The following is a 19,815-nucleotide window of genomic DNA, read 5'->3' as shown; positions in this document are numbered from 1 at the left end:
CATGACATGGAAGTTAACGGCCGAGAATGTAAGGTCTTGCGCGACACAGGTGCAACGTATGACGTGGTGCACTCTTCCCTAGTAAATTCTGGTGACTTCACAGGTGATACGTGTGCTTAAGGCAAGCCTTGGAAGAAGGCACCCTGAGCTTGCCAGTAGCAAACGTAACATTGAAAGGGGCGTTCGGTGAAATTAAGACCGAAGCAGCTGTCTCGGATAACGTAATGCCTCAGTGTCCATATTTGCTATCAAACAGAACGGCAAACGAATTGCTGAATGCAGGCGTAACACTTGATATGAACCCTGTAATGGTTGTCACGAGGTCGATGGCGAAAGAAACTGCCGCTCACCACAGAGCCGTCGTCACGCGTTGTCAGTGCCGAGGATCAAAAACGGGGTCAATCAGATAATGGTGATGAGGCAAGCTCAGACACGCATGAATCCGCCCACGAGGAAGGCGAACAGGCACCGTGTATCACCACCCACGAGTTGCGATTTTCAGGCGTTATCTACCGTCGACAAAGCCACGTTGATCGAAGAACAGAAAACGGATTTAACCTTGACAAATGCCGTCAAAGCGTCGCTAAGCAAGGTGCAGGCAGTGGCTCGTTTCATGAAAGAAATGGCGTTTTGTACCGCGACTTTCGGGGCAAGAAAGGCGCAAGCGCTGACCAAATCGTGGTCCCTCTAAAGTACCGCGAGAACATACTGGAACTTTCCCATCGGGCAGGCTGGTCTGGTCATCTCGGAATTACCAAGACAAAAGCGAGGCTGCTAAGCGAGTATTACTGGCCAGGCTGTTTTAAAGATGTGGAGGAGTTTGTTCGTAGTTGTGACGTTTGTCAGCGAACTGGGCGACCACACGAGAAACACAAGGCCCCTATGACTGCAGTTCCTATTATTACTGAGCCGTTTCGTCGAGTCGTAGTGGACATTGTGGGGCCCTTGCCAGTGACGAAGTCGGGATATAAATCTTTTAACGATGGTGTGCCCTGCAACTAAATTTCCTGAGGCAATGCCGCTGCGCTGTCTTGCATCAGCAGAAATAGTAGACGCCCTCCTTTTGATATTTTCCCGCGTGGGTTTTCCGAGTGAAATACAGTCGGATCTCGGCAGTGTCTTCACGAGCGAGTTAACAACGACCTTTCTTAACAGGTGCGGTATCAAGATACACCACAGTTCTATTCAACATCCGCAAAGCAACAGTGTAGAGAGGGTTCATTCTGTAATGAAGCGGGTATTGCGGGCTTTGTGCTATGAGAAAAAAAAAGAATGGGACGCCGCGTTACCAGCTATGCTTTTTGCCTTACGTTCGGTGGCACATGAATCGACAGGTTTTAGCCCAGCGGAGCTCGTGTACGGGAGGGCGCTGCGCTCCCCGCTTAGGCTAGTTCGTGAAAACTGGGAAGAGAAGGGTAGCGACCCGACTGTGGTCGAGTACGTTTGCAACCTACTGCAGCGCCTATACGACACGCAGGCTCTAGTGGAAGCTAATATGCTTGCAGCTCAGACAAAAGCAAAAAAACGCTACGACAAAAACAGCAGTGTGCGCCAGTTTCACGAAGGGCAGAAGGTGCTCATGTTGCGTACTTCTAAAGCTAACAAGTTGGAGGTACACTGGGAAGGCCCCGGTACGATACAACACAAACTTTCAGACACAACTTACGTTGTTAAACTGCCAGGTCGTAGGAAAGAAATACGTATCTATCACAGCAACCTCATGAAGCCCTATGTAGAACGTGTGCCGGTTGTGAATTTGGTGTTAAATCAACCTGAAGAAGTAGAAGCTGAACTTCTGACATTCCCCGTGACATGACTTGTTTTTCTGTGGATGAAATCCTTAATTTGACAGCAGACAGTGCTGCTCTAAGTGAAAGCCAGCTTGACGATTTAACAAGTTTGATAGCTGAGCACAGACGCGTGTTCTCAAAGGTACCCGGTCGTACCACTCTGACGACTCATGATATTGAGCTTACACCAGAAGCGAACAACCCAACGTTTAACAACAGGAGATGTAAAGCTTACAGATGTTCACCGCGCCATGAAAAATTGATGAGGGAGGCAGTTGATCAAATGCTAGAGCTTAAAGTGGCCGAACGAGGTGAAGGAAGCTTCATGTCCCCAATGATAATTGTAGAAGCTAACGGTAAAGAACCGCGGCCGTGTATCGATTACCGTAAGCTTAACTCTGTAACTGTTACCAAAGTGTACCCCTTACCGCACATAGAAGACTGCCTTGAAAAGGTGAGCAAAGCTAAGTTTATCTCTACGCTCGATTTAGTGCGGGGGTACTGGCAGGTGCCGCTAACAGAGCGAGCGAGTGAATTGGCTGCCTTCGTGACGCCTTTCGGCACGTTCCGGCCTTTGGTTCTTCCCTTCGGTCTTAAAAATGCCCCCTTCGCCTTTTCGAGACTCATGGATCAAGTGCTAGCTGGAGCGGAGGCATTCGCACTACCGTATCTCGACGACATCGCAGTATTCTCAAATACTTGGCCGGAGCACGTGAACCATTTGCAGGAGGTTCTATGTCTCCTTGGCGAGGCTGGCCTAACTTTAAAAGCCCAGAAGTGTAAGTTAGGTCGCTCAGAAGTTTGCTACCTAGGTCACAGATTAGGTCAAGGACATCGAAGTCCACTTGATTTAAAGGTTCTGCCAATCAAGGAATTCCCTCAGCCGAAAACGAAAACTGAGCTCCGTACTTTTTAGGGATAGGCTACTACCAACACTATATCAAGTGTTTCTCGCAGGTTGCTAGCCCCCTTACAGATTCGCTGAAAAAAGACGCTCCTACACGTGTGCAATGGGACGAAGCAAAACAAGCGGCCTTTAATTCTTTGAAGGTAGCTCTCACCGCAAAGCCCGTCCTGGCGAGCCCAGACCACTCGAAACCTTTCTTGTGCAGTGTGACGCATGCGAAAAGGGGATAGGTGTAGTTTTGAGTCAGGAAGACGAGCACGGGCATGAGCATCCCATTTTGTATGCCAGCCGAAAGCTGTCTGCTCGTGAACAAGCTTACAGTACCATAGAAAAGGAATGCGCGTGCCTCGTTTGGGCTGTAGAAAAACTTTCCTGTTATTTGGCTGGAGCAGAATTCATTTTCATTACAGATCATCGTCCGCTCACGTGGCTTCAACAGATGTCCAACAAAATGGCAGGTTGTTACTTGGAGCCTCAGTTTGCAACCGTACGCGTTTACGGTTAAACATAAGAGATCGCTGCACGCAAATGCAGATGGTCTCAGCAGGGCTTTCTCTCCCTCGGCGCCTGTCGGCCTAGTGGCACCAAAGCCTTGATTCAGTATTCGCATAGAACCGTAACTGTCGCAAGTCCTCGACAGCCAATTTTGTTCCGATTGGAAGGTTTCCAAAACACTCTGCGTATGAGGGTCTAGCCTGGCCGCACTCGGCAGTTGTTTCGGTGTTTGCGGCGGTGCTTGCTGTATCGCCTATGCCCAGGACCCTGGCCCGGGATTCGTGCCCTCGGCGTCGCCTGCAGTTTCCTGCCACGCCATGCACTCCACATTTCCGCACATCGGCCTGAGAGACCACCGGACCCTGCGCCCGTCCGTAAAGGACGCATCCTTCGACTTGAAAACCGAGCACCGAGTCATCTGTCCTCGGACGGTCAGACGTCACTTCGCCGGATCCTTGAACATCAGTCGCCAAGTACTTTGGCGCTTCTGTGCACCTCGGCCCTGACCATCAAGCGCGCAGCCGGCTGAACTGGCGAAAATCTCCGAAAGTGCCGTTACATCGAAGTCTTCGATGAACCTTTCGCAAAACCAGTGCGTGTGAAGCCTTCTTTACCCCTTGGTGCTCTTCCGTGGGGAGGGGCTGTTGCGTTGCGCACCGCTTATCAGCCGGCGCCCAAGTCTGGCTCATCTGTTCCGGACGATAATCTGTTTCGCGCATGTGCGCTGATGTTTTCCCTCGCCCTTTGATCACGGCGTTCCTTTATAAAGGACTGCGGATCACGCCGTTGGCGGCTTCTTTTGTACACCTTCTTTCGGCAAGCATGCCGTATTAAAACTACGTTCTTCCTTCTCCCGGCGTCTTCTTCTCCCGGCTTGGAACCCAACTCGGCCAAACGTAACACCGCACACTGCTTCGCGTAACATCGATTCCCACAGGGCGTGGGATCTGCCGGCTTTTTTAGCCTTGCGAACTGTATAGGGGGCCATGTTACCACTAATTATTATTATTAGAATGATCACTACGATCAAATTGAATGTGTTGAGGCCAGCATGACACGTAATTCAAATATTTCTAGAGCTTCGTGTGCTCTCACTCTCCTAAAGAGAGCACCGAAGATGTATGTCTTCTTGATGAAAATGGTGATGTATGGAACACTGCTGATGCCTTTGCAGAACATTTCTGTTCTGTGTAAGGTGTAAAAGATGCTTCATGTAACCTTCTCAGTCTGGAACGGTGTGTACGCATCAGTCAATGAAGACCTTGTTTTAGTGTATGAAACACTTCAAACATTTCCCATCTTGCAGTGCTGATGGTATTGCTCACGCACTGCTTCAGACGTATGCGAGCGTGCTTGTCGCTGTTCTCACGAGCACCTTCAATGGTTACCTAGAGTCTAGTACATTTTAGCACTTTGAAGGTAGCATGAATGTTGCCCGTGCACAAATCGGGTGCTATAGTGCAGTTACTATCTACCAGCCTATATCTATCCTCTGCGCTGCGTCAGAACTGTCTGAATCGGTATTGCATTCGCTGCTTTCCGTTATTGCTAAGAAAATTTTAATATATGAAAAGCATGGCTTTGCATGCCGACGACTTAAAGCTATTAAGACTGTCAACAGTGTTCACGACTGCATGAACCTCCAAAAATACAGTTTTTCACTCTAACACTGGTGCAGAACCAATGAGGTACTCTTAAATGATTTTAAAACTATTATGTTATGTTATATTGGGAAAATACACTCTGTGAGATTTTCATACACCCTTCGGGATGTTCCACTGCCCAGGATCAATGAAATGAAGAATGTTGGTGTTTACTTCGACAAAACGCTCAGGTCCCTTCACACAAAAGCGCGAAGGGCACAAAGTGCCCTTCAGGCTCTTGGTATTGTGTGTCGTATATTGTATGATTTTTCTGTTACTAAAACTATATTCTGCTGTGAGCCTTCCACTACTAGAGTATGTCTCTATAGATTGGGGTGCAACGTGCAAAGCTAATTCCGACCTCCTTGAACTCGTGCAGCATAATTTGATATTTATCGTCCAGCACCACTTTTGCCATTCTGGTGACCATAGTCCTGCCGTCTTAAATATACCTCAACTCACAGCTGTTGACTGAATACTTTTTCTACCTGTATAAGGTGGTCCATGACATTACACATTCCCCAAAGCTTCTTGACGATGTGCAGTTTTTCTCCGCATTCTTTACCTGGCCTTATTCCGTTAAAGACTTTCCTATATATGGCTCGACTCCAGAAAACATGTAATAAGAATTGTGCCTCTATTGACATATTTCAGAGTTCATTTCCTGTATTTGTATATGTAGATACATGCTTTATGATTAACTCCCTTTTACGTTTCCTCGTTTTCATTTTCCCTATTTGTATCTCTATCTGACATTATTTTGTTTACCACATTTGTGTTCTCTGTACATCTTGTCTCGCATGCTGCTTTTAAGTTGTAGTGTGACAATTTTTAAAGCATCAAATAAGGAAGTGCAATAAAACGCTATGTGCCTGATCATATTATGTATTGTGTGCTTAATTTCTCCTGATCTTAAATAACGGTTGGCTACCGCGTCCAGTGTTGGGCAATAAAATAATATGCACAACAATTATTGCGTACCTCACAGAACAAGGTGAATGTCTTTTCAATGAAAAAAATTATAGTAGCCTGAAAACAACAAACAGACTGGCATTTTTATTTTGTGTGGTGACTTGAAGTGTATAAATTGTGAAAAGAACATATTTATATATTTTCTATTATGCGAATCTGCTGCCCCCATACATTTGAATAAGTGCTTCAAAAGTACGACTTGGCAAAGGACAACGAAAGACGAATATTGAAACCCTCCGATTCTCAAGTTGCTATTATTTGATGGTATGCCATTTCATTAATATCGATAAAGACATACTTGACCTGTTGAAACCACTTACAATAGGACATGGCCTTTACACAGTCAGTGAAAACTTTTCTAGCAATACACTCAATTCCGCTCAATGTGAAGGCACTCCGATGCGAAATTAGGGGCTTTACGGGCAAGATTAGACAGAAACAAGGATCAGGAGAGGACAAGCTACAAATTTCGTAAATTTCAGCTGTTGTAGATGTTCTGTGGTGAGTGCTACAGGTGTTGAAATTCTTTTTTTGCTGATTTCTCAGAACCTACCTTTTAGCCTTTCGTTCATACACCAACAATCATAATTATATTTGTAATGCAGATTTTTCCATTATACTTTGCACACCTAATTCTTACATTGTTGGCTGTGCAATGAGGTCTTAAAACGAAATCGTACGACACTTTTTGATATGATAAGGCATGGTCGTGCAGGTGTTAGCAAAGCGATCTTGTAGACAGACGACGACGCGGGTAGCGAGCGCTGATATCGATATCATGTGCGCTGTTTTTATTTCAAAGGTAAAAAGAAACTATTGCGGCACGCGTACATTCATTAATCAAACGTATTTTTTTTATCTAAAAGAGAATACAGATCACTAACTTATTATTTGAGCTCAGTATACAGCAGGCTGTTTTAGGCTGGACTCGGACGGTTGAAGACAAAATTGTCAAGCAACAGTGCGCTGCAGCCGAGGAACGAGCGTGTGCGCGCGTCAGAGCTTGTGTCCTGTGCGGCGGGCCCCTTTCCTCCAACCGACGCGTTCGCTCGTCGGCGTGCGTCAAAGCGTGCCGAAGCATACCAGTGGTTGGGCCGTAAGAGCTGCAGTTTAAAGTATAGCATGTGGTGGTGAAATAGCCAGGAGCTACGCGAGTGTCGTAATGTCCGAACCGGCACGTGATCTTGAAAATGCGATTGGTAATGTTTTGAATGTTGCCGTCGACACATACAAAAACGGAAAAATCCAGGTTTCTACAGTATTGTTTGCAGGCTGCAAAATGAGAAATAAGCAATGACAGAAAAGATTGAGGGCTTGTTAAGCGTTTTATATTCAAATAAATCACTCAATAGTCTCATTCCGGGGCTTAAAATGTATTCCAGAACTCACGACTGCCGTTTACTTAGACAGCTGTCGGTACCCTGGCACTGCGATTTAAATGCACTTATGCATTCAGTGTGTTCTAGGTGGACAGCGTTTTGTGGGACCCACACAGTACAAATGCCACTATCTGAAAAAGGAAAAAAAGACAGAGGTGAATTCGCGTTCATTGCACAATATGAAGATCGGAACTTGCTGCTGCGTTAAAGCGCCAACAATCCAATCCAAATTATCATGAGAAATATACTTCGATATTGCGTGCTTTATGAGAAGCACAATTATTATAAAGCTTGTGTTAGTGTCTTGATAAATGCAATGAGTAGCTCTATTTATTAGAATGTTCACATGCACTTTGTTACATGACCAGTTGCACGTACCCAGTGGGCCAAGTTCTTTATTCGGCCGCCTAATCAATGACGCAGAGCCAGTAGCTCAATTCCTTGTATATAATCGGACACAGGAGCAGCGAGCGATCCAAAGTATGGGAGAAGTGGCAAATAATAAGAAAAAGACGCAAGGAGAATTAGCTTTATGATTTCGGATTTCCTGAAGATTGCATTTCTGGCGGCTCTTCGTTGACATTTGACAAAAATGCATAAAACGTCGTTTTATTAAGAAAGTAAGTGGAAGCCCAGCCATTACTCCGCAAAGTTTGGTAATTATTATCTCGAAACTGGTGTCATGCTCAGAAATTGTTCGAAGTGGATCCGCCTTGCGAACTCCACGGCTAGAATTTGTAAATTGCAATAGGGCCAGATGGTAATTAGTTAAAATATTTAGTGATTGTTTGTTAATTAGTCGCATTTACATGTTCCTTTTTCTGCAAGCAATGTCCGCCTCTTCGAGTAGACCAGCTCTCGAATTATAATTGCCACATTTGCCACAGGCATCCTTTAAAAATTTTTGAAAGTGTTTAATGAAACTACCCGTATGTGGTAATACCATAAGAAGCCAACAAGCACACCAAGGACAGCATAGAGGAAATTACTTGTACTTATTAACTGAGGTAAAGAAACGATGAATTTATCAAAACCAAAGTGGATAAACCACCTGGCCCCTGGTGGGGCACGAACCCAAGTCTTCGCATTACGCGTTCGATGCTGATACCAATTAAGCTAGAGCGGCGCCGTTTTCCCATCCACTTTATGAGGTGTTTGTATTTATCTGCAAGAACTAAGCCTGGGAGTGTTATCCAGCGCTGCCACTCACGGCCTTGACGGCGGATTCCCTTCTGCCGCAGGCGTCACGTGTACGTATCTTTTCTTGTTTTTTTTTGGGGGGGGGAGGGTTTGAAGACAACTAGTTAATAAACCCACACATGCTACCTGAAGGCACCAATGCTGCCTTCAGGTAGCATGGGGGTTCGCTATGCAATGAACGAGGAGAAAGGAAACCGAGTGCCCGATTTTTATTAGGGATATCATAAGCCGCCAAAGTTCCTCGAGCGGCCAGTCGCGCCGCAATTTTCCATGCATTCGAGGGCGGCTTTCATGCTCAAAAAAAACACCTTTATGTGGCACGTATTGAGCAACAGAAAGCTTTATCAGGAGTTTTTCATTTTCCTCTACAATTCTTTCATTGACACTTTTCATCTAATTATAATATTTAAGAAGCTGAAGAATCAATTAGGACTAACTATGTAATAAGGTGGATTGAAAAACCCTTAGAAAAATAATCGCTTAATTCTGTATTAAGAGGAGTAACCAGCGTTACAGAACCTCATGACTGAAAACATGCGAAAAGGGAGAGTTTAGGGAACGAAAAATGGAAGCAGAGCGAGGTGAAAACTTTGAAATGTCATCAATCGTACCGCTTGCTTTTGTAAAGCTCCGTTGGTGGAGGTGCGTGAGTATGTACTACCCATGATGATAGGCAGTATGAAAGGACTGTGAAAATACGCGTAATACAAAGACTAGAGAATACTTAGTGGAAAAAGGAGCGTGATTTCATAATGGCGTGAATGCCAAAATTTTTAGAATAAGAGAAAAGCATGGCGGTGACTTAAGGTGCTCATGTAATAGAAAGCCTAAATTGTTTGGTCCAGATCGCGTAATTATTGCATTGCTAACTGATACAACTATGAATCTATGAATAATGTGGGCGGGAAAAATAAATAAATGTTGTCTTGGAAAGATTGATTATAATTGCCACGCGCCTTCAAAGGGGGCTAACGACGTTTATTTATGAGCAGCTGGGCTCTGGAGAAAATGGCGGCGAGAGCTAACCATCGAGCGGAGCGGTTAGCACGCGCACTTCGTTCTTCTTGCGCCTCTGCGCTTGCCCTATTCCCACTACTACAGGTGACATTCCCCCCTTCCTCGGAAAGAGCATCGCCTCGAGCTCAAAAAGTGGTGTGGGAAAGGGGAAAAAAACAACAACAAAAAACAAAAAAAAAACAAAAAAACACGCTCAATGAAAATGCTCGAGCACAGAAACAGTGATAGCTACAGCAGCGTAGCTAGAAACAGTTCTCTACGTCTCTAGAAACAGAGAGGTAAGCGCATAGGGTGCACATGGGAGCGTAAAAATCACGAACGCGCAACTAGGGCTTCATGCGTACGACGTGAACGAAGTCAGGGCTAGGTGGTGTCTACGCCGTGTTTGCGCCGCACTGTCTGGAACGGATCATAGTTCACGTCACTAATGCGGCGCAGCACTTGTAGGGCCAAAATACCGGCTGAGCAACTTTTCAGAAAGGCCCGGCGGCGAACAGGGGTCCCAAACACTTGGTCTCCGGGACTGTAGCGCACTTGCGGTGACGGATGTTATAGCGCCGTGCATTGAGACTTGCTGTCACCGATGTGCAGCGCGCGAGCTGGCGAGCCTCCTCAGCGCGCTGAGCAAATTCTTCGGCGTCAGTAGTTAGGTGCTCGGAGTTCGTGGCACGGAAGCTAGCGTCCAGCATAGTCTGTACTTCGCGGCCGTAGACGAGGCGAAATGGTGTGAAGCGCGTTGTTCTTGTTACGGCGGTATTATACGCGAAGGCAATAAGGCAGGATACGATACCATGTTTGTGCTGGAGTCGATGTACATAGAGATCATGTCTGTGATGGTCTGTTTAGTCGCTACGTAAGGCCGTTGGACTGCGGATGGTAAGCGGTCGTCTTCGATGCCTGGTGTTGCTTAGTTGAAAAATTTCGTCCATGAGCCGTGTGCCGTGAACGCCGGTTCCTCTGTCGTGATAAACAAGGATGGGGCCCATGGCGCAGACAATGTGACACATGAAGAAATGCGCACCTCAGAAGCCGGGCTCGTGGGAGCGCCTTCTGTTCCAGCATCCCGGGTAAATAGTCAGTGGCGACAATCACCCACTTGTGGCCGTCGGTTGATAGAGGAAACGGCCCAAGATGTCCAAGCCGACTTGGTTGAATGGCTTATGAGGTGGTTCGATGGGTTGCAATACCCGGCGGGTTAAGGAGTGGTGCTTTCGCCGCTGACATTCACGACAGCCTTTAACATACTGTTTTACGCTTGCCGACAGCCGGGCCAGTAATACATCTCGCGCATCTAGCAAGCGTTCGTGAGGGAGGAGGGCCAATGTAGGCTCGTCGTGGCAAGCGAAAAGAATATCGTCCCGAGTCCTGGGAACTACTAGGAGTAGGCTCGGTCATTGGGCGGGCGTTCTTCTGTACAGCACATGGTTCGTAGACAGCAAGGAGTCAAGAAGCGACGTAGAGGGCGTGGTATGGTTGTTGACGGCCCTCTAAGTGGTCGATTAGAGGTCGAATTTCAGCGTCGCACGCTGCCATCTGACCAAGTCCGACGAGTGAGGGGCCCAGGAAGCCGTTCGCGTCCTCTGACTGTCGACTGCAGATTCGGCGGGAGCACGCGACAAGTGTCGGCGTCTTTCGTGCTGCGGACAGAACTTATAAACTATAGGTGACGTCAAATTCCTGTAGCCGCAAGCTCCACGTGCCAGTTCGTCCTGAAGGATCGCGTATGTTCGCCAACCAACATAGAGCATGGTGGTCTGTCACCACTTTGAAGGGGCGGCCGAGAGATAAGGGCGAAACTTCGTGATAGCCCAGACGACCGCGAGACACTTTTCTGTAGTAGAGTAGTTCGCCTCGGCACGGGACAGCGAGCGGCTAGCATAAGCAATTACTCTTTCAATGCCGTCTTGACGTTGGACGAGTACTGCGCCAAGACCGATGTTACTGGCGTCAGTATGCACCTCGGTGTCAGCCTCTTCGTCGAAATGTGCCAGGACGGATGCTGACTGCATGCGTTGTCGTAGGTCAGCGAAGGCCGTCTGTTGCTCATGCGTCCAGGTAAATGGCGTGTCATCCCTGGTAAGGCGAGTCAGGGGTTCCGCAATCTTCGAGAAGTTGTCAATGAAGCGGCGATAATACGCACACAAGCCCAGGAAGCGTCGGACGGCCTTCTTGTCGGCAGGAGGAGGAAAAGCTGCCACAGCGGCAAGTTTTTCTGGATCGGGTCGAACTCCTTTGGCGCTGACGACGTGTCCAAGAAACTTGAGCTCTTCATAACCGAAGTGGCACTTTTCAGGTTTAAGCGTGAGATCAGCCGATCGGAGCGCTTCTAGCACATGCCGCAGGCGATGAAGATGTTGCTCAAATGTTTCAGAAAAGACAACTACGTCGTCAAGATACACAAGGCAAGTCTGCCACTTCAATCCAGCGAGGACAGTATCCATCATTCGCTGGAAAGTAGCTGGGGCTGAACAAACCGAAAGGGAGCACTCGAAATTCGTAAAGGCCGTCGGGAGTCACAAAGGCAGTTTTCTCGCGGTCTCGTTCGTCTACCTCGATCTGCCAGTATCCACTTTTCAAGTCGAGTGACGAAAAGTACTGGGCACGCCGCAGTCGATCTAACGAGTCGTCGATACGTGGCAGTGGGTACACGTCCTTTTTAGTTACGTTGTTGAGCTTCCGGTAGTCGACGCAAAAGCGTAGCGTTCCGTCTTTCTTTTTGACAAGAACGACCGGAGACGACCATGAGCTGTTGGAAGGTTCGATCACGCCGTCTTCAAGCATCTCTTGTACTTGCGTACGAATCGCTTCGCGTTCCTTTGCCGACACGCGGTAGGGCTGCTGGCGTATCGGGCGTGCGTCGTCGCATGTGATGATCCTGTGCCTTGTAACTGAAGTCTGGCGCACCTTAGACGAGCTTGCGAAGCATGCCCTGAATTCGAGCAAGAGCGCGTGCAGTGCTGCCTGTTTGTCTTGAGACAACTCTGAATTAATGTCGACGTTGCCCAGTGCCTTGTCAGCCATCCTCACTGGTTCAGGGCAAAACATTCAGCAACGTGTTCTATTTCTTCGGCAAACGCTATGGAAGTACCGCGGAAAAGGTGTCGATGCTCGTTACTAAAGTTGGTGACTAGCAACTTAGATCGGCCATCCCGAAGCTGTAGCACACTTCGGCCGCACAAACACCTTGCGTCAGTAGATACGCTAAGTTACTTTCTGCGACCACTCCACCTTCGCGCAATCCACCGCACATCACTTCGACTAGAACACTGGCTCGTGGAGGAAGCGTAACACTTTCGGCGGAAACACGTAGCGCGTCGTCACGTCGTTTGTCGCGTTTGTGTCGATTGCTTGGTCGGCTGAGAACGTGACTACACCTCCCCGTAAGTCAATAACAGCGCCGTATTCCTGCAGGAAGTCAACTCCGAGAATGACGTCGCGGGAGCATTCTCGTAAGACAAGGCAACTCGCCACGAATGTCGATCCTCGAATCCGAACTCTTGCCGTGCAGGTTCCCAGTGGTAACGACGTGACCACCAGCCGTACGAATCTGCGAACCATGCCAAGGTGTAATTACTTTCTTCAGCAACGTCGCCATCTTCCCGCTTAATATAGAATGTCCGCTCCGGTATCCACTAAAGCGCTAACCGCATAACCGTCAATCACCACAGGTATGTCGAGCGAAAGCCGGTCATTCCGTTCAGCTGCAGTTGATGTCGGTCCGGTACCCTTCGTTACTCGCGTCGATCGGAGGTCTTCAGCGCGTCGACTGCCAGCGGCCTCGCCCCCAAAGGTCTGGAGTTAGTTTTCCCGGCGGGACTTGGCGACCGTCGGCTCGAATACCGCTGAGGCGATGGTGAAAATCGCCTTGGCGACGGCGAGCGCGACTGCCGCCCGGTAGGCGGTGGCATGCGTTGCTGAGCGAGATAATCTTCAATGTCCCGAGGTCGTTGGCCAGTCGGGGTGGTGGCGAGTAGACGGAAAAGCCCCGCAACCCAAGGCGTCGGTATGGGCACTGGCGGTACAAATGATCTGCCTCACCACAGTGGAAGCACAGAGGACGGCGATCCGGAGTGCGCAAACATCTGACTTCCGAGGGGACATGCGTCGATCGTCGGCGTAATGTACTGGTTGCTCCTGCAGAAGCACAATCGGAGGAGCGGCATGGTGAAACGGTGGAGGCGTGCGTCGTTCCTCGATGTACGACACGGTGGGGCTGGTGGAAGTGCAACCGGATGAGCGGCCTGGACAAACAGCGGCGGGGACGAAGCAGGCTGTCTCAACACTTCTGCGTAGGTCGACGGTGGTGTACAGAAGGTACAGGCGCGGTGTTAGCAAAGGAAAGTTGGACCGGAGTGCTTGGTTGACTTCATCTTTTACAACACTCGCAATGGAGCTCACCGTGGCTTGTGGCGTGCCATAAACCTTCATTAGTTCTTCGCGCACAACGGTGCGGATGAGTTCGCGAAGGTTGTCATTATTGTTTCCAATGGCCGTCAAAATGTCAGTACTCGCGTTCACTTGCCGATCATAAAAGTTCGAGCGATGCTGAAGCATCTTTTCCATACTTACAGCCTCGGCTAAAAATTGGGGCGACAGTCTTGGGAGGATGCGCACCAGACCAGCGAAGAGTTGCTCCTTCACCCCTCGCATCAGTGACGCAGCTTCTTGTCCTCGGTCATTCCAGGGTCTGCTCGTCTGAAGAGGCGCGTCATATCTTCGACGAACGCAGTAACGCTTTCGTTGGGAAGCTGGACTCGGGCCTGGATTGCTCGTTCGGCGTCGTCGCGGCGATCGGACTGGCGTAGGTGTCTAGTAGCTGACGACGGAAGTCGCGCCACGACGTCAGTTGCTCCTCACGGTTTTGAAACCATGTACGCGCGCCGTCCTCCAGGCAAAAGTAGACATTCCTACGTTTAGTCGCGTCATCCCATTCGTTGCATTCGGCCACGCGCTCGAAGTCGGCCATCCAGTCTTCGACGTCTTCGAAGACGTCGCCATGGAACGACTTCGGCACCAGTGGATTTTGAAGCGTATACCGATTCGTCACTGAACGTTCCATACCGGTTGGGTAGTCTGAAGCACTGCGGTGTCTTCAGTATCTTCAGGAGGCAGTCCCCGGATCCTGCGGCTGGTCCGATGGACGGGAGTATCGACTAACACAGGGCTGGTGCTTCCCTCCAGGAGGAGTCTGCGGCATGAGTGAGAAGTACCCAGCACCTCCACCACTTTGCCACGCGCCTTCAAAGGGGGCTAACGACGTTTTTATGAGCAGCTGGGCTCTGGAGAAAATGGCGGCGAGAGCTAACCATCGAGCGGAGCGGTTAGCACGCGCACTTCGTTCTTCTTGCGCCTCTGCGCTTGCCCTATTCCCACTACTACAGGTGACAATATGTTTCTAATGCACCATGAATGACATTAGCAAGATCATTGTTCACTGTGTTTTGTAGTGTGAGGAAATTTTTTCCGATACGAAAATGGTTGTGCCATCCGTATAAAGAAGGCAGCAGGCGTGCGTTAATATTGTGGCAAATGATTATTCAATAATAAAATAGCAATGTCCCAACTGTTGATTTCTAGGGAACGCCTCTATTAATAATTTAGGTGAAGAGAAGGAACTAGTCACTAGGACTATGTGTTGTCGGTCTGGTAGTCACGAATTAGCTGCAAGGATGGGCGAGAAATGCCATAAGATTCTAGTTATATACTAGGATGAGGTGCTTAATTGTATCGAGCGCCTTAGTGAAATCAATAAAGGGAACAGCGATGATGAGACTTGTTTACAGCTAATTTAACTTTCGCACTAAAAGTTCAAGTTTAAGCGCAATTCGATGTAGTTAGTGCCATGTTGCCTCCTCTATGTTTTTCAATGCCAGCCAGATGCGGCAAATCCAACCGTTCACCATCCTGTCCCATTGTCCTTTCCTAATCTCTCCCGAAAGTTAGCGTTCACTCCTGCTTACGGTGTCGGGGAGAACCATTTCGGTGGCGCCTCACGATGGAAGTAGGAGGAAGTAATGTTTGTTTAAGTGTTTGTTAACTTTGTTTATCTGTGGGGCGGTGCTCTTTATCCTTCGTGATCACCAGTTCCTCTTGATCGCTATATCCCTCGTGATCCCCAAGAGACACGGCGTTTTCGTTGGGCGCAGCCCCGTTCCTAGCGCCGTGGCACTATATACGTAAAACCCAATGGGGGCACATCACCATAACGCTACTGCTGCAGGCGCTGGCTTTAAATGTGCCACAAGAGTGCTGTGCGGGAACGGTGGCATTGCTCCTAAATGGCATGGCGGCATGTTCAAATCGTGTAAGGCTCTTAACAATTATACATTCTGGGAGAGGCACTGAATTAATAGCAGATGTATGAGTAAGAAGTTAGAGGTAGTTATAGTAATAAATTCTTATTAAAAAATTAAATTCTGGGTTTTTACGTGCCAAACCACGATCTTACTATGAGGCACGCCGTAGTGGGGGACTCCGGAAATTTGGACCACCTGGGGTTCGTTAACGTGCACCTAAATCTAAGTACACGGGTGTTTTCGCATTTCGCCCCCATTGAAATGCGGCTGCCGTGGCCGGGATTCGATCCCGCGACCTCGTTCTCAGCAGCCCAACACCATAGCCACTGAGCAACCACGGCGGGTCTATTAAGTTCTTTGAAGTAGTTTGGTGTATTCATCTTAGCAACTAAATTTCAATTAAATAATTAAGGCAATGCAAACCATACCTACAGAGAAGAGCATGCATGAGCCGTGATTTTCAATCCGGGACAGGAACTTGTAAAAGTTTACCCGCCCGAGCCCAGGCTCATGTTTCAAAGCCCGGTGGATACCTGGACCCAACCAGAGCCCGAAAAATACGATCACCTGCCAGATCCGGTCCGACCGGGAGGTGTAGCTGATGTTGATGATTTTCATCAACAAGCGTGCGACGGAACACGAACATGACAACATACAGTGGTATATACCTCTAGCGAAGAGGGTAATCAGCGGAACGACCGCTGCGAACGGCGCAGAAGCTTGTCGCAGGATGCTCAACACCAGCAGCTTAGGCGCTGGCATCTAGGCACCCTACGACAGACATCCTACGATAGCAAGCAACGCTTGCCTTTTATCTAACCAGGTGGTTTATACGAGTTTCGAGACATGTCTTTTGGCTTTTGTACGTCCATCCAACTTTTGAGCTGATGATGAAACAATCTTCTGCGTGGCCCCAAGTGGAAAACGTGCCCATGTTACCTAAATTAGGCGGCCATTATTGAGCTGCTTTCCGCACCGACCTCAACTTGCCAGAGAAAGTCTTACCGTTTCTAAATGGCGCCGGCCTTCAGCTGAACTTGAAGAAATGCCACCTAAGTGCAAGACAGCTAACCATCCTTGGCCAAGTGGTATTCAATGACGCTATTGTTTCTGACGCTACGATGCTCGGTGCAGTAGTCGAATTTTCATAGAATTGTCCTTGAAAGCATTGTGTTCATAGCATTGTCCTATGTTCATATATTCGCAGCTTCATTCGCAGAATTGTGTCCATCATTGCTCTCTTGAGTCAGCTTCTGCGGAGTGACTCGAACATTTTGGCTTGAAGTAGCTGGTGACGATGCCTGAAAGAAAGTGTGTCGTCTCCTAACCTCACCGCCAATGAGCGTCTGGTGCTGGAGTTTGAGGTATAGTAGCGGCACCTGGTGGCGGCTAGAAAAGTTATATCTGGATAGTACCATTGTGTAGTATTGAGCCCTGGCTGTGGCGAAGCACGTGTCTAGCCAGAGGTTTACGTCGATTCGCACTTTTTTTCTGCCCTGTTGCGAGTGCGAAAAGGCTCGTCACTTTTCAGAGACCACGCTGCGAGCGGGCCGCAGCCTAGTTTAACGAAAACGGACTCTCCGTGTGCCGTGAGACGTAATGCTGGAAGCAGAAGGAATCGGCGACGCCAATCCGGAGACTCCTACCTCAGCCTCGAAAAAGCGTCACCGTCATTATACTGCTGCGTCGTGAGCTGCCACGAGCAAGAAGGCCTGAACCCCAACATCAGATGGTTCTACCGTTTTCTTTCAAGGCTTCACGAAGCGGAGTGTCGGGCGTGCTGGATAACTTCGCTACCCCACTACGAGTAGCACAGGTTTGCGAGTTAAATGTGCTCATCCTTGATCTCAAGCCATCACGTTGAGGCAGCGCAGTAAGGTAGTATTGATTACAGCACATCGATGTTCGAACGCTGTTATTAAAAGCTACATCAGCGAGCAGCGCACGAGCCCGCGTTGCAGCACGATTCGCACGTACGTTACTGCATGGGAGCTCATATGCATTGCATCAGTTATTTATCAGTTGCTAATGGGGCAGATGGCCGCTACTACTGCACAGGCATACTACTTGTCTAGCGGCATGCAGTCAACAAAGATTGCAGGCCTGCCATTTCGCGGCATGCTGAAAGACCGCTGCCGTCGCGACGCGTACTGTCGTGCGCTCGCAGTTCTGTACACATGATGTCTGCTTATCGCTGCTGTGAATTCATTTATAGCAAGCATTTCCTCGCGTTTATGTGCCTGAATCTAGCAGCGTGCAAACTTTACCTGAAGTTCAACTTCGTACGCGACTCGCTTCAGTTGCGATTGACCCCGCACTTCGCCGCTTACTTCTTGAAGGGAGTACACGTATTCGGCGTTGGATAATTTCTTGCTTTTACGTAGCGTGCTACCCTGAAAAAATCTTCGGCGCCCCATATTCGCTGCAGACTGTGGTACAAAACGACGAAAAGTGGCGGGTCCATATTGTAACGTGCTTTCCGAAGCAGACGACCTAGCTTGGCACTACCCTGTTCAGGACAGAGGGGGCTCTTTAGCACCATTTTCGTAGCGCCGCCTGGGCAAAGCAAGAGCCACATACTGCGTCCTTTTAACCCTACTGCTCCTACCGAAGCACAAAGCGACGCCAGTGGTGTTGAACTTAGCGATGCTCTCGCTCAGCGTAAATCTGGGTTCGATGCGTACACAGTCCCATACGCAAGCCGGACCCTCATCAAAGCGCAGTGAATTATTCGTCAGCGATAATGAATGCTTGGCCCATAATCTGGGGCCTTGGTAAGTTTCAACCTTACCTCAACGGCCGTCCTTCATGTAGGTACTGTCCACAATGCGCTTTGCTGGTTGTCGACGCTGAAGGACCCCTCTGGCTGACTAGATAAATGGTGTCTAAGATTGCAAGATTTATGCATGCGAGTCTGTCACTCTGGCCGCCACCACACCAATGTCAACGCGATATCGCCTTAACCAAAGCCAGCTGACAGTGTTATACCAGTCCCTGCCTCTCAGCATTTGGTCCCCAGTGGGCAGCGACATGGCTTTGGAGCAACACAAGTATGCTCAGATTAGCGCTGTTTCTACCTCCTTCTGATCCCCTCAGACTCTTCCTACTCTTCCTCGAGCTCTGTGCCATCAAGCTCCTGACCTTGAAATTTGGATATCCTTCTCTATAGCCACAGCTACTTGTCCGACGGCCGCAAGTCATACCTTGCCACCTGCGTGAAGAAATATGCTCCACCGTCCATGCTGACCGCAATTTTTCAATGGGCCAAACGTATTTACAGGTATGAGAAGCACAGTTTCACAGTTATTTTCGGTTTATTTACGAAACAGTATTGGTTGGGCAACCGGAGGTAATAAATCGAAGATAACCACAAAGTTATCCTTATGTACCTTGTATATATAGGTATATATATATATATATATACCTCTGACATGGTGGGATTTACCCGCTTGCACAAATCCAGAACATCCTCGATGTAGCTGGTGAATGTCTCTCCAGGCTGCTGCGCGCGCTGGCGCAGACGCTGTTCAGCGCGTAGCTTACGCACAGCGGGGCGATCAAACACTTCGGCAAAAAGGGTCTTAAATGCTGACCAGCTTGAAAAGTCTGATTCGTGGTTGAAGAACCACAGTTTGGCTACGTCGGCGAGGTAGAAGGACACATAGGACAGCTTAGCCTGGTCGTCCCATTTGTTATGGGCACTTACACTTCGTACGATGAGAGCCAGGCTTCCACGTGTTCGGCGGTCCCACTGAAAATGGGTGGATCGCGATGAAGAGGGACGCCGGCGCAGACGACAGTGGCAGCCGGTGGTGCAGGCAACGAAGTGGCTGGATCAGGCATAGTGCAGGGCGATCGTGTTGGTGTTGGCAGGGTTCGAGTGCGAAACTCCAGGACGAGGCGAAGGATCTCAGCAACCTCACCAAATGCGACGAGGTTTATTGTCGTCGATAACGTGTAAGAACGCTAGGTACTGGTAGGCACTGCAAGGACTGTTTGTAGCACGGGTTCGCTCGCGATCACGGCACGGTCCCTCGTCTTCCTCCTCAGTCGGCACATACCCAGGGACGCCTCTGCTTCATTACAATATCTATATATATATTCTGCGTTTGGGGA

The 19,815-nt window shown here is 48.7% G+C and overlaps 1 long non-coding RNA gene across 1 annotated transcript in view; it reads right to left on the bottom strand.

The window, feature by feature from the left end:
* Window positions 1-7,149: 7,149 nt before the first annotated feature.
* LOC125940087 (uncharacterized) overlaps window positions 7,150-19,815 on the bottom strand; it is an 80,809-nt gene continuing 68,143 nt past the window's right edge. Inside the window, exon 3 of the long non-coding RNA XR_007463327.1 lies at window positions 7,150-7,317. This is a non-coding gene — a long non-coding RNA (uncharacterized LOC125940087). The remainder of the gene's footprint in view (window positions 7,318-19,815) is intronic.

Source organism: Dermacentor silvarum, chromosome 9 (genome assembly GCF_013339745.2).
Source record: "Dermacentor silvarum isolate Dsil-2018 chromosome 9, BIME_Dsil_1.4, whole genome shotgun sequence".
Taxonomy (NCBI): Eukaryota; Metazoa; Arthropoda; class Arachnida; order Ixodida; family Ixodidae; genus Dermacentor; species Dermacentor silvarum.
Note: the sequence above shows the minus strand (reverse complement) of the source record. Positions and strands in the feature narration are given on the sequence as shown.